Consider the following 14909-nt stretch of genomic DNA (forward strand, 5'->3'; position numbering starts at 1 on the left):
TTTAAGAAAGTGTTTTACAAACGATGTACATGTGTAGCAGTACAGTAAAGCACACAAACTAAATTAACCAGCTTATAAATCAAATAACCAGGCATTTCCACTAGAACACACTAGCTCTCGAACTCAAGAGACCCGAGATGGTTACCATTGGTTTTGTAGCAGTAGGCACTGGGTGCAGTGTAGTATCCACAGGGCCCTTTTTTAATGATGCCTATATTACTGTTGCCACAAGTCTTGATCGCTGTGGTACGGGCAAGAAGAATTCACTGCTCTTCCACCCATCCATACCTGCCATCGAAAAGTTACATCATGAAAATGAAGGGTGAGCCAAAGCATTTACTTCCATAAAAAAAGTCAAACTGAATGTGGTTCAGAAATAGATTGTAGTATAAAATCTCTGATGCTTTAAAAATTAGGTTTACATGATATGAGAATATTACAAGTACAGAGCAATGTATTCAAATTGTAATGTGGAAGGATCCTTCAAAACACATGTTGTTTTTTTTGTTTTTTTTATTGATATTCGATTGCAATGTAAACGGAATTCAATGTATTGGTATGTGGGTTGTGCAGATTATGGGTTATTTTCAATTGACTCAACCAAGATAATGTATTTGATAATGGTAACACCGTGTAACAATTTATTATTTTTTTTTTTTTGGTTCCTGGGTATTAAGTGTTATTTCCTAATTGCTTATGCCTCAAAAGTATAGAAAATGGCTATTATTCCCCACAAACTTTGCTTTTGTGACCAGGACAATGATATTTTGAAATTTACCTATTTTCCAGAACATTTCAGATAGATTCAGTGCTGAGTAAACTTGGAGTAACTTCTAGAACTTTCTAGAACTTTCCAGTAATATAAATAGTAGTTTAAATACAGGGGCCTTAAGCCCACCAGTTCAGTTTAGTTCCAGCTGCCTAAGTGGATACATATCTGCATTTTTCTGAGATGGCATCAAGGTCATAAGAGACTTCAAAATGGTGGCATTCCTGATGGGTCTCCAAGGCGGTTTTACCAAGTTTCCCTGCTATCTTTGCCTTTGGGACAGTAGGGACTCCAAGGCGCACTACCACAGGCGGGACTGGCCACAGCGGACCGAGTTCTCTGTGGGGAGGAACAACGTCAAGTGGGAGCCACTGGTGGACCCCCGGAAGGTGCTGATGCCACCACTGCACATCAAATTGGGCCTTATGAAACAATTTGTCAGAGCTCTAGATAAGGAGTCGGCTGCCTTCAAGTACCTTCAAGACTTCTTCCCTAAGCTGTCTGAGGCAAAGGTCAAAGCCGGTGTCTTCGTCGGACCACAGATAAAGAAGATCCTGGAGTGCAATGAATTCCCCAAGAAGCTCACTAGTAAGGAGAAAGCGGCTTGGAACAGCTTTGTCGCAGTGGTTCGGGGCTTCCTGGGAAATCACAAGGCCAAAAACTATGTGGAGCTGGTTGAGACTCTGGTGAAGAACTACGGCACAATGGGCTGTAGGATGTCCCTCAAAGTCCATATCCTTGATGCTCATCTTGATAAATTTAAGGAGAACATGGGAGCGTACTCGGAGGAGCAAGGCGAGCGCTTCCACCAGGATATACTGGACTTTGAACGCCACTACCAAGGACAGTATAACGAGAACATGATGGGAGACTACATTTGGGGGCTGATTCGTGAAAGTGATTTACAGTATAATCGTAAATCTTGAAAAACTACTCACTTCTAAATCTTTTGTAGTCATTTTTGTATTACTTTAGTATAAATACATGTTAATTTGGATTCATATGTTGTTGTTTTTTTTACTTTATGTGAACGAAGAGACACAAATTCGCCCGTTTTCTCATTGAAAATAGGTAAATTTCAAAATATCACTGTCCTGGTCACAAAAGCAAAGTTTGTGGGGAATAACAGCCATTTTCTATGCTTTTGAGGCAGAAGTAATTAGGAAATAACACTTACTACCCAGGAACAAAAATTGTGTTACATAGTGTAATCAAGGTGAAACAGACCCCAATGTAAGAGGTTGAATCATTTGTAAGTACTTCAATTATTTCCATTTTAATATCCTACTATGACCTCTATCACTCTCTATAGTTTTTTTCTGCTTAGATTACTATTTTTCAGGATTACTATCACAGCTTTTTTCAAGCATTGTCTAAAAGCTGAATTTCTGAAGTGAGAACTCTGACCCACTAGGGTGGTGTGCATCTCTAATTTCCAGTTCCTTGTGAAAGATGTTTTTCCATTGACTTTACAGATCAGTTGCAGAGGTGTGGCTGAAATGACTTACACACACCCCCAGTGGCCATTTAGAAAACTTGCTGCATTTCAGAAGTTCAGCTTTTCGAAGTAGAATATTTAATAAGCAGTGCAAACATAAACAGCAGAGAATGACACAAAATGACAAATTAAAAAGTAAGAAATTAAATTAAACATTCTGAAAATTTATATGGTACTGAATGTGTTCAATTCTAACCACACTCTCAGTGCATACGTTACCTGCAGGTCTGGAAGCTGGTGTTCTGAGCACTGGTCACCTGCTCTAAGGTTGCTAAAGCTGCATTCTGCGACAGACAGTACTCTCTGGATTGAGTGTAATTAAATGTAGTGATACTGGACTCAAAAACCCCTGAAATAACTGGTGAAAAAAAAGAAAGATGTCTTAATGGAAATAAAGAACAAGCCAACATGTACAGTACTAAATAATCCTGGAGCAATGTGGATTAAAGGGAGGTGGAGAAGCTCTGTATTGCTTTACACTTGGGTTTTCGAAACCAACCCTTGACGAGACTAAAATATATTGCCATGCCTCTCTGGCTTTAAATTTGCAGTTCAGTGGCATCTGTGCTTGAAATTGTTTAAGCTATAATGAAACTGTGATCATGTGTTTTTATTTTTCTAATATATTTATTTAGATGTCTCTTTGTATTCACGATGCTTTCACTATTGAGCTGTACCTGTGCTGGCCCTGCAGGCCCAAAAGTGAATAAACTAAACTGAACAGCAGATAACCCTTTAAATCCTGTGTCTCTTGTGTAAATGTTTGATACCAGTTAATCAAAATAGATTGCTACAGTAGTGTGAAAATGTATTAGAACACCCCATTGCTTCTGTTGTTTTGATTTGTTGTGCATATGAAATCCAAACCACTGTAACTGATAATCTTGGAAAATTGTCAAATAAGCAAATTAGCAATTGTCTGATTTAATTGATGATAGGCCATGTGTGGAATTCATTAAAAAATAATAAGATAAAAAGGAACACACATACACAAATGGTAAAATGCATGTTACTTTTTTAAAGTTGTTCAAGATGCCTATTAAAGCACAAAGTGATCTAGCATTTTCACAAGAGTGCCTATTGTTTCTACATCACTAATTACTAAGTCTCACACAAAGAGGTTTTCATGCAGGTAGGTATTTAAGGATATAAATGACAAATCGAGGTGTTCTAATAAATTGGCACATTATTGTATAATAGGTTTTAAAAAAAGACAGATATTCTGTCCCTTGAAGGTATAAATACAATCTCACTATATAGTAGACAGACAGACAGAGACAGATAGACGATCTTACCAATGTCATATAGTGAACAGGTAGCAGCGTGCAGAAGGATAGCTAAACAGAACAAAATCCTCATTGTGATACCTATGATATTTGCTATGGAGTGAAGACTTCCAATCGTGTTTGCTCTTCTGTAGTTGCTTAGAAGCCAGTGAATCTATATACTCAAAAAATAAGAACCTGCCGAGGGCACTGGGTTGTCTTTCTAGGTCAGCCAACGCAAGAGACTGTGAAAAAAATGACACACCTTTCCACTTTATAACAACGTACTGATGTAGTACATACCAAAGTCCAAGGTGCAGATGCATTTTCTATATTTATCGTATGATTTATTCGTATTGGACACTAAGCTGATGTATCGGACACTAAGCTGTATTTTTAACACTTTTCTATTGCACATGTTCAAGATCCATTATAGCTCAGGAAGACTGACTAAAGGGCAATGACTGAAAGCATACTTTCTGAAAGCATTAGAAGAATTAAGTATAAAACAAACACAGAACTGCTTAGAACCACAATCTAACTCCTCTAAACAAGCTGCTTCTTGCCAGTGTTGTACCATTATGGTGTTTTTATTCCTTTTAGAGAATCTCAAACAAAGAATTTTAGGAAAAATGTATTTTTGTAGATTATCAAAAAAAGTTACAAGAAATAGATTTATTTTTTTTTTTTGCAAAACTCCAAAAATGCTAATTCAAACCCTTTGATGCTATGATAGTATTGTCTACAAGGTGCTAGAAATTTCAATATGATAATGAAGAACCTAATTCTAGAAAAGTCTAGAAAATGCTGGATTGTAGGTGAACATTCTTAGAAAGTATAAAAGGGTTAGGCATAGGATGATTGCTGTCATTACCAGTAAGTCAATATGGGACAAAGTAAAGATCTATCTGAAGAAAATGAGTTATTGTCATAAAGCTGGAGAAGGATAGTTCCAAGCATTTCAGTATCACAATTTCAAATATTGTTTCTATTATCAAGAAGTACAAGACTCATGGTACTGTCACAATGCTCCCTCAGTCTGGAAGAAAGAAGGTTCTTTCACCAAGAACAAGAAGAAGAATTGTGAGGAAGGTTAATAACAATCCGAGATTGACTGCCAAAGATATTCAAAGTGAATTGGCTGCAGGTGGGACTGGGATTTCCATTTCAACCATAGGTCAAGTATTGCATGGTGAATGTCTCAGTAGTCGCAGGCCAAAGAAAAAGCCACTCTTAGGAAAACGTCACAAGGACAATCACTTAAAGTTTGCAAAACGGCATTTAAATGATGGATATGAGTTCTGGTCAAATGTTTTGTGGAGTGATGAAACAAAAATCGAGCTATTTGGTCATGCTGATAGTCGTTACGTTTGGAGAAAGTCCAAAGCACACATCAAAATCTACTTCAGAATTGTTAAAGAAGAATAAAATCAAGGTTCTGGAATGGTCTAGTCAAAGTCCCAATCTAAATCCGATTGTGAATCTTTGGTATGAGTTGAAGGCTGTGCACAAGAGAAGTCCTCGAAATTTGAATGAACTGGAACAATGCTTTGTTGAAGAATGGTCAAAAATCACTAATGAATAATGCCAAAAGCTCATTGACAAATATCCTAATTGTTTAAAATAGGTTATTATTGCTAAAGGTACCTCAACTAGCTATTAATTTCATTTCCCTTGTCAGGGTATGAATACTTTTGAATTAGCATTCTTTGAATTTTGCAAAAAATAATTGCTAAAATAAATAATTGTAGAAATCTTGTAACTTGTTCCTCATCCACAAAAGCAAAAACTTTTGCTACAAAAGATTTTTCCTGCAATTATTTGTTTTTGAGAAATTTCTAGAAATGATAAATTCCCATTGGGGTATGTAAACTTTTGCCTACAACTATATATATACACTGTATATATAGTAACAAAGCCTGACGGCTCAAATTCATTGCACCCTTTTAAAAGCAGACCAAGACACAGAACAGTACTTTTTAGGCACTTTCATGCACTTTTATGAATTACAGAAAATAAACTAGCAAAACACAAAATACGTGGAGTACTAAACTGTACTTTGCAAGCTTTTAACTAACACCAGACAGCTAAGCTGTTTACCAGTCAAAACCCAGTTGTTTCACACACAAATAGGTTCACCCTATGTTCACGCAGAACCTTTTCTTGTTTACACAGGTCTGCTCTGCACATGGCCTTTCTCCATCCGCCTACTCTATAGGGTTTCCCCTGCCTTAATCAGCCTCAGGTGCTTCACTTTAAAATGGTAACCCTGTGGAATTCTGGGAAATGTAGTCCTGCAGCACATATTTTCTCCTCCCCCCTCAAGCCAAGCCAAGCCAAGTACAAGGTTGTCCTGGAAGAAAACTTGCTTCCTTCTGCTCTGACAATATTCCCCAACTCTGAGGATTGGTTTTTCCAGCAGGACAATGCTCCATGCCACACAGCCAGGTCAATCAAGGTGTGATGGAGGACCACCAGATCACCAGGGCAGCAGTGTGGAAGAGTGGTTAGGGCTCTGGACTCTTGACCGGAGGGTTGTGGGTTCAATCCCCAGTGGGGGACACTGCTGTTGTACCCTTGAGCAAGGTACTTTACCTAGATTGCTCCAGTAAAAACCCAACTGTATAAATGGGTAATTGTATGTAAAAATAATGTGATATCTGTATAATGTGAAATAACGTATAATGTGATATCTTGTAACAGTTGTAAGTCGTCCTGGATAAGGGTGTCTGCTAAGAAATAAATAATAATAATAATAAATCAAGACCCTGTCATGGCCAGCCCAATCTCCAGACCTGAACCCCATTGAAAACCTCTGGAATGTGATCAAGAGGAAGATGGATGGTCACAAGCCATCAAACAAAGCCGAGCTGCTTGAATTTTTGCGCCAGGAGTGGCATAAAGTCACCCAACATCAATGTGAAAGACTTGTGGAGAGCATGCCAAGACGCATGAAAGCTGTGCTTGAAAAATCAGGGTTATTCCACCAAATATTGATTTCTGAACTCTTCCTAAGTTAAAACATTAGTATTGTGTTGTTTAAAAATGAGTATGAGCTTATTTTCTTTGCATTATTCGAAGTCTGACAACACTGCATCTTTTTTGTTATTTTGACCAGTTGTCATTTTCTGCAAATAAATATATATATATATATATAATAAAAGAAAAAAGAGAAAAGGATATTTCAGGTACTTAAAAAGGTAGAATAATTGATTACAAATCAATTATCAGGACGTTTCGGACTACAAGTCCTTCATCGGCCGAATACAAAAAAACAGTGGGTGCGTTAAGTAAGTGAGCGGCTCAGTAAAAAAATCAACTTAACGACTCGCTCAGTTCCACTCCCGCTGAGCCGCTCAGAGCGCTCCTGAGCATTTTTCATCAGTGATCAGAGTGAGCGGACGGAATGGACACCTGCAGGAAACAAGTGGAGATGACAGGCAGGATTGACAAATACGTTTGTCAAGAACGATGAACTGGTTTCGACTTATGAAGTTATGTATTAAATTGGCTAAATAAGATGGTAAAAATTGTTGATTTCAATTTTGTATCATTTAATTTCATTTTTTTTTTAAATGTAGAGCTGTTTTATAGTTATTAGTGTATTATTATTAGGCTTGTAGTATTAATATTATTCATAATTCTCATTATTAACGTCGGTATTGTCGGTATTAAACACAGCCAGATATGAGGTTCAGTCCAAACAGAGCTCCGAACTCAGCGAGGTACAGCAGGGGACAGTAACCACACGGGGTCATTTCATCTACCATCACCTAATTAATAATTATTATTCACCATTTTTAAAAGTCGCTCAGCGCTCTCGTGGAGCAGAGCGTTAAATCATTTAAATCTGCTCAGTGTGCTTTCTGAGCGTTCTCACTCTGAGCGGCTCACTTACTTAACGCGCACACTGCTTTAAGAAGTTGATAAAAAAACAAACAAGTAGTCTTTTAAAAAAAAATCCAGAATGTTGATGATGATGATGATGATGATGACCTCAGAATAGAATGTTCATTCCAAATGGCTCCAAAGTACCTAGTTTGAAAATAAGTTCACATTCCTTTTGTTTCCTGACAGCATTAGTTCCATAGCATTGAACCATCCCACAAATTGTGATGTCTTCTATAGTGTGGTCATTTCTGTTAAAATGTCTGGCGACGGGAAAGGTAGAGGTGTTAATTCGTATACTTCTCAGATGTTCCACGAAGCGATCAGCCAAGCGTCGTTTTGTTTTACCAATATATAGCTTGTTACATTTGATGCAGCCAATGCAATATACTATTCCTTTACTAATGCAAGTAAAAGTATCATGGATAGTAAATTAGGATTTTGCTCCCTTAACTAGGCACTTTGGAGCCATTTGGAATGAACATTCTATTCTGAGGTCATCATCATCATCATCATCGTCATCATTGCCTAGAGAAGGCCGTCCACCAAAACTCAGTGACCAGGTAAGGAGGGCATTAGTCAGAGAAGCAACCAAGAGGCCAATGGTAACTCTGAAGGAGCTGGAGAGATCCACAGCTGAGATGGGAGAAACCGTCCATGGGACAACTATAACCCGGACGCTCCACAAAGCTGGGCTTTATGGAAGAGTGGCAAGAAGAAAGCCATTAACAAAACCCATATCAAATCCTGTTTGGATTTTGCCAAAAGGCATGTGGGAGACACAGCAAACATGTGGAAAAAGGTTCTCTGGTCTGATGAGACCAACATTTAACTTTTTAGCCTTAGCGCAAAACGCTATCTGTGGCGCAAAGCCACACTGCTCATCACCCTGAGAACACCATCCCCACGGTGAAGCATGGTGGTGGCAGCATCATGTTATGGGGATGCTTTTCATTGGCAGGGACTGGGAAACTGGTCAGGATTGAGGGCAAGATGGATGGAGCCAAATACAGGGAAATTCTAGAGGAAAACCTGTTTCAGTCTGCAAGAGACCTGGGACTGGGGCGGAGGTTCACCTTCCAGCAGCACAATGACCTTAAACACACAGCAAAAGCTACACTGGAGTGGTTTAAAAACAAGAACCTGAATGTCTTAGAATGGCCCAGTCAAAGCCCAGACATCAATCCGATTGAGAATCTGTGGCAAGACTTGAAAATTGCTGTTCACCAACGGTCCCCATCCAACTTGACAGAGCTTGAGCAATTTTGCCAAGAAGAATGGGCAAAAATTGCAGGACCCAGATGTGCAAAGCTGATAGAGACTTACCCAAAAAGACTCACAGCTGTAATTGCTGTCAAAGGTGCTTCTACCAAGTATTGACTCAGGGGGGTGAATACTTATGCAACCAACAAATGTCTTTTTTTTGTTTAATTAACCTTTGTGTCACAATAAAAAATATTTTGCACCTTCAAAGTGTTAAGTATGTTGTGTAAATCAAATGGTAAAAATCCCAATTAAATCCATTTTAATTCCAGGTTGTAACACTACAAAATGTGGAAAAGTCCAAGGGGGGTGAATACTTATGCAAGGCACTGTATATATACACACACAGGTGCCAAAGCAGTCAATTGGATGATTTTCACTTTTATATTACTCTACATGTGTGAAAAGATACACCGTTGTCAGTTCTTGACTTTTACTAAATATACAGCTTTTGAAAGGCACGATCGCAAAAAAAATAAAGTTATACCTCTCCCAAGAACTTCCAGACATATACACACACACACACACACAAACAACAATAGCATTTCGCTCATACAGTATTAGTAGTATTTAGGCTTCTTAGTTGTTTTTTTTCTTCCCGTCTGGACAGTGGCTGAGAATGCGCTGTATAGTATTGATTAGATCAGTTTGCGCAGCCCTTAAATGAATGAAAATGTGAATGCAACAAAGTGGAGTTGGCATTCAGACCAGGTGGCAGCAACACAGCTCTCAGGAAGCTTACAGGCAAGCCCGCGGGCGCCAGGCCAGACTACAGGGGTCGCTGGTGCGGGGTGAGCCGAGGACACCCTGGCTGACCTAACCCTCCCTCCCGTCCTCGGTCGGCAAAGGAAAAGCCTGGACTCGAACTCGCAACGTCCAGACTATAGGCCACATCCTGCACTCCACATGGAGCACCTTTACTGGATGTGCCACTCGGGAGCCTCCTGAACTTATAACATTTTGACTTCATTTGGCCAGTTCCAACCCTTGTCCGTTTTTCAGGAAACACAACAGGTTCGCTGAATAGAGGTAAAGTGACCAGAGATAGTAACAGAGTGGCAGAGGCAGAGTCCAAAATGTTTTATTACAATAATCACACAGTTACATAAAAATCAGTTCAAATAAACAATACAATCTATCACAGTTTTAATAAGAGAAAGTCAGTTCACGGGTAGGAGCCCAGGCTATAAGAATAGTTTGTTAGTTTGTAGTTTGAGTTGGTAGAGAGACCTCTACAGAAAATATAAAAGAGGTTGTCTTGCTATATGAGGAGAGGTGTGGCCTCCAAGACTGTACCCAGCACCCCTTGAGGATAGGTAGCGGATGCAAACCTGAATCCCTTGAGGGTGGAATAGGTAGTGGATGCAAACCTGAAAATTGAACGGACAGAAAAGTAGTTACCCTGTTTATTGGAGAGCTGCTTGCGATGGGAGCAGAGAGCTCCCTCAGGGAATCTGGAAATAGGTAGAAAGTAGAAAGGTTAGTTGGGACATTGAGCGCTAAGCACACAGCAGGCTAAAACCTGAGCAAATAGTATGAAGAAAGAATGAGCCTCTGATTTTAGTTAAGTAATAGCGCATGAGCTGCGAGAGGATAGGTGTGGCCGGGGGTGACATAGTGACATAGCCTGACCCAAGGTTGGGCAGTGAGATCACTTGCCCCCCAGCGGGGACTGATGACAGAGACACATGGTACAAAAGGAGGAGGAGGGAAAAGCAAAACATTTGAAAAGGGAGATAGATGTGACTAAGCTTTAAATAGGATTTCGATGATGATTGACATAGAGATTAATGATGATTGACAGGCTGAAATTAGAAAAGCCCTAGATCTCGCCCCCCGAACTCTACCTAAAGGTTTAACATTTAAATAAAGGCAGCTAAAAAATACACTGTATTCAACAGGAAGGGTCCTTAGACAAGGGCCTAGCAACAATTGCATTTCTCATTGACCGATGGTGGATAGATAGAAACAGATTTCCCCAGCAAGGATTCTTCAACAAAACCAAATAGTTAATAAAAACACACAGGAAAGCAACTGTATTTGAAAAGTCAGCAGTAGTATACAGGGGTCCCCAAGGATTAAGGATTAATTTAATAGACTGGCAGACTGACACACATTATATAAACCCAGTTATATTTGTATTTATTATTTATTTCTTAGCAGACACCCTTATCCAGGACGACTTATAATTGTTAAAAGATATCACATTATTTGTACATACAAATCGAGAGAGAGAGAGAGAGAGAGAGAGAGAGAGAGAGAGAGAGAGATTCTGGTATAGTAAGCAAACTTGTTAAATTTGCAGACAACACATAAATAGGAGGAGTGGCAAACACATGATCTAGACAGCATTCAGAACTGGGCAGACACATGGCAAATAACATTCAATAGAGAAAAGTGTAAGGTACTGCACGCAGGCAATAATAATGTGCATTATAAATATCATATGGGAGATACTGAAATTGAAGAAGGAATCTATGAAAAAGACCTAGGAGTTTATGTTGACTCAGAAATGTCTTGATCTAGACAATGTGGGGAAGCTATAAAAAAGGCCAACAAGATGCTCGGATATATTGTGAAAAGTGTTGAATTTAAATCAAGGGAAGTAATGTTAAAACTTTACAATACATTAGCAAGACCTCATCTAGAATATTGTGTTCAGTTCTGGTCACCTCGTTACAAAAAGGATATTGCTACTCTAGAAAGAGTGCAAAGAAGTGCGACCAGAATTATCCCGGGTTTAAAAGGCATGTCGTATGCAGACAGGCTAAAAGAATTGAATCTGTTCAGTCTTGAACAAAGAAGACTTCGCAGTGATCTGAATTCCAAGTTCTAAACGGTACAGACAATGTCGACCCAGGGGACTTTTTTGACCTGAAAAAAGAAACAAGGACCGGGGGTCACAAATAGAGATTAGATAAAGGGGCATTCAGAACAGAAAATAGAAGGCACTTTTTTACACAAAGAATTTTGAGGGTCTGGAACCGACTCCCCAGTAATGTTGTTGAAGCTGACACCCTGGGATCCTTCAAGAAGCTGCTTGATGAGATTCTGGGATCAATAAGCTACTAACAATCAAACAAGCAAGATTGGCCTCATCTCGTTTGTAAACTTTATGTTCTTAACTAACTAGCAGGTCAGTTAGGTGGCTGTTGTCCTCACCCGCACCAGTTAGTAACACCCACCTTCTACAAACAAAACCATGCCAAATTTAATAATTATTATTATTTAATTAAATAACTGCATACACAGCAAATTAATAAAAAAAAACTATTTTAAAAAATATGCCACACGTGTATTTTATTATTGTAGAATAGTATTCATAGTTTAAATATGTATTGTAATTGTGGACATTAACATTCGCTTATCCACATACACACTGTAATGCATATCTATAGACTACATACAATTAATTGGATGAAATGCAGGAATCAGAATGCATCATATACACGGTCTGACGTTATGGTCGAGCCTTATCATGTGACACTACTATCAAATTTAATTGGCTGTTATTGAAAATGTTGCCCTCGTGTTGCCTGAAAAATAGAACACCGTCCTAAGTGGGAGAAATGTCGCCAGTGTGTGGCCACCTTGTTGTCGCCTGCGAGACCAGGCCTTTACAGTGCACTGAAGGCAAGCCCCAAACTGACTGACCTACTTTGACAAAGAAGAAATGCCTCCCCAACCGTAATTGCTGGCCAGCGAAATCAAATAAAAAGGCTTTCCCCGTTTTAAACCAGATGAGAGGAGAAGGACACAGCGTTTAGTAATAATAAGCAAACAGAAGGTATGGGGCTCTTAACCTGCCGCTTTAATGCTTTGATCCAACAAAAACACAACCTGAGACCGGGAAGTAACCACATGTCTTGGAGCTTTATTCAATATGCAAGATTTCCAAATGCCAAACACTTTACTTTTAGAATTATACTCACCTGGCTTTAACACCGCAGGACACCGACAAAATGCGTCTTCCGAGCACTCCCCTCTATAGCGGCACACCGAATACCAAGTCCCACACCTACCGTCCCTTCTTCTCTCCTGTTTCTTCTTCTGTTCTGTTAATGGTCACCAAGTTTCTAGCAAAACTTATTGTCACCACCTACTGTTCAGATTTGGCTATTAAAACTGCTGTCAACACTTAACCTTTTAAAATCTCTGTATGTTAAATATTCTTGAGTCTTCCTAATATATTTTGCAATACACCCAATAATACCTTTTTCTATTTTTCTATCACCTGTACCATTTCAAAAAAAATATTGGAAATATTGCAATCCCTCAGATGCTCCACTGTTTCCTTTCCACTACATTCCATACATAACCCATTCTCATGCACTCCAGTTCTATATCGGTGTTCCTTTAATGTCGCATGCCCTGTAAGGCCTTATTAATGCTACTTCCTCTCCCCATCGCAAACAAAGGAACAATTTAAATAACCAGGGCAATTATCTAATTAAGACACCACTAAATCAATTAAAAAAAACGACATGTGCAATAAAGCAACGTACAACAAAACATTTGAACGAAGCCTGGTTACCTAGGAGAAAACAGATTACAATCCCCTTATCAAGTAGTCCTGCTACAGCAGCATGCTATTTCACATGTTACAACTGCACACAATCACAGGTACAGTCACCAATTCGAGACACAACATTTGTAAAATATAAACATACTGAATTCATTGCAGTCATCAGCTGCATAGATTAACCATTCAGCAGAATGTGGAAACAAACAAGTGAATACAGATATTAAGCTACTGTTTTAGTACAGTATCACTTTAGTGTCTTAGCAAGTTGTTTTATTTTAAGCCGTTGAATATGATAGCAACCAACTTGCTCCTGAAGTATCACCCACCCAGCAAACACTTGCACTGTCGACCGGTCACTGTTCATCACAGCTACCGTACACAGCCCTTGGCGGAGGAATCAGCGACGGACGCTTCACAGCCTCTGGTACAAACAATCCTATTTCGATCTTTTTTTACATAAGGTTTTATATGTAATGTTTTCTTTACGTGTGCATAGTGGCGCTTTGTCTAGTTTTAACACATGTACATAGATGATAAACGTATAGTTATTAAATCACTAAATATGACCAATAAATGACCGATCGACAGTGCAGACAATCAACTAACTAGGCTGCCTGAGCTACACATTTGCAGTTTGTTTTTTTTGTTTTTTTGGAGCGTGAAATCACTCTCAAAAAGATTTGTAAGCGTAGACTGAGTTTCGAGCGTGCGCAGAAAAAACTGTAAATGTGAAAAGGGACTCGAGCGCGCGCAGAATAGAACCGTAATTGAAAAAAAAAAAAATTGAGAGGTTGTATTTTTTTCATTTTACAGTTACAAACTGCATTTCTGCGCGCTCGTATTTTTGATAGCAATTTCACTCTCAAAAGTGTCGAGCGAGCGGAAAGCAGATTTGTAAGTGTAAATTAGAACCGTAGTATTTTTTCCCCCATTTTACAGTTACAAACTGCGTTTTACAGTTTTAAACTGCGTTTCTGCGGTCACGGATTGATAGCTATTGGAAGCCTATGGCAAGCCAAGTTATCATTTAGAGATATCTCGATATATTTTAAGATATCTCTAAATCGTTTCAAAACATGTCTAAATATTTTAAGGTATCTTCAAATATTTAAAGGTACCGCATCGCAAAATTATTTTCACTTATCTTTTAAATTGAGCTTTTTCATTTAGCATTTTCAGATATACAGTATCTTTAAATCATTTTAAGATATCTCAAAATCATTAAATCAAACATCCTGTTCATTTAGGGATATCTCTAAGGGGACAGGAAGTCCATTCAAAACATAGAGCATTTTCACAGGAAGTCATTTAGAGATACCTTGAAATTACTTACAGTTTATTTTGAGATACTGTATCTAAATGTTTTGGTAACATGGAAAGAGATTAGGGTACATTGTTTCACAAAGTTGTACCCAATTCAAAACATCTGTGTATCTTAATTTCTGTTTTGCATCCTACAATATAACTGAGTTGGAATATGTAATATAACCTGATGTAAAGTGAATACAAGCACCCAATTTCAGTCACAGTGACATAATAGCAAGCACATTATAAAGGAGAAACATCCTACAGCTAGAACTGTGTTTGAGAAATATCAATCAATTAAATTACGTTTATGTTGTGCTTTTTATGGCAAAGCCATCTCCAAAGAGCTTCAGAATCAAATAAAGTAAAAGGCCAATGAAACGAACTGCAGTTATA

General features: G+C 38.6%; 1 long non-coding RNA gene across 1 annotated transcript; it reads right to left on the reverse strand.

Annotated features, from left to right (window-relative positions):
- Nucleotides 1-151: 151 nt before the first annotated feature.
- LOC131735830 (uncharacterized) lies at nt 152-13156 on the reverse strand. The gene is made up of 3 exons (XR_009327717.1): nt 12616-13156; nt 2487-2625; nt 152-288 (listed from the first exon to the last, which is right to left on the reverse strand). It is a non-coding gene; the product is annotated as an uncharacterized LOC131735830 (long non-coding RNA).
- Nucleotides 13157-14909: the final 1753 nt, after the last annotated feature.

The sequence above is a fragment of the Acipenser ruthenus genome, unplaced genomic scaffold (assembly GCF_902713425.1).
Source record: "Acipenser ruthenus unplaced genomic scaffold, fAciRut3.2 maternal haplotype, whole genome shotgun sequence".
Lineage (NCBI taxonomy): Eukaryota > Metazoa > Chordata > Actinopteri > Acipenseriformes > Acipenseridae > Acipenser > Acipenser ruthenus.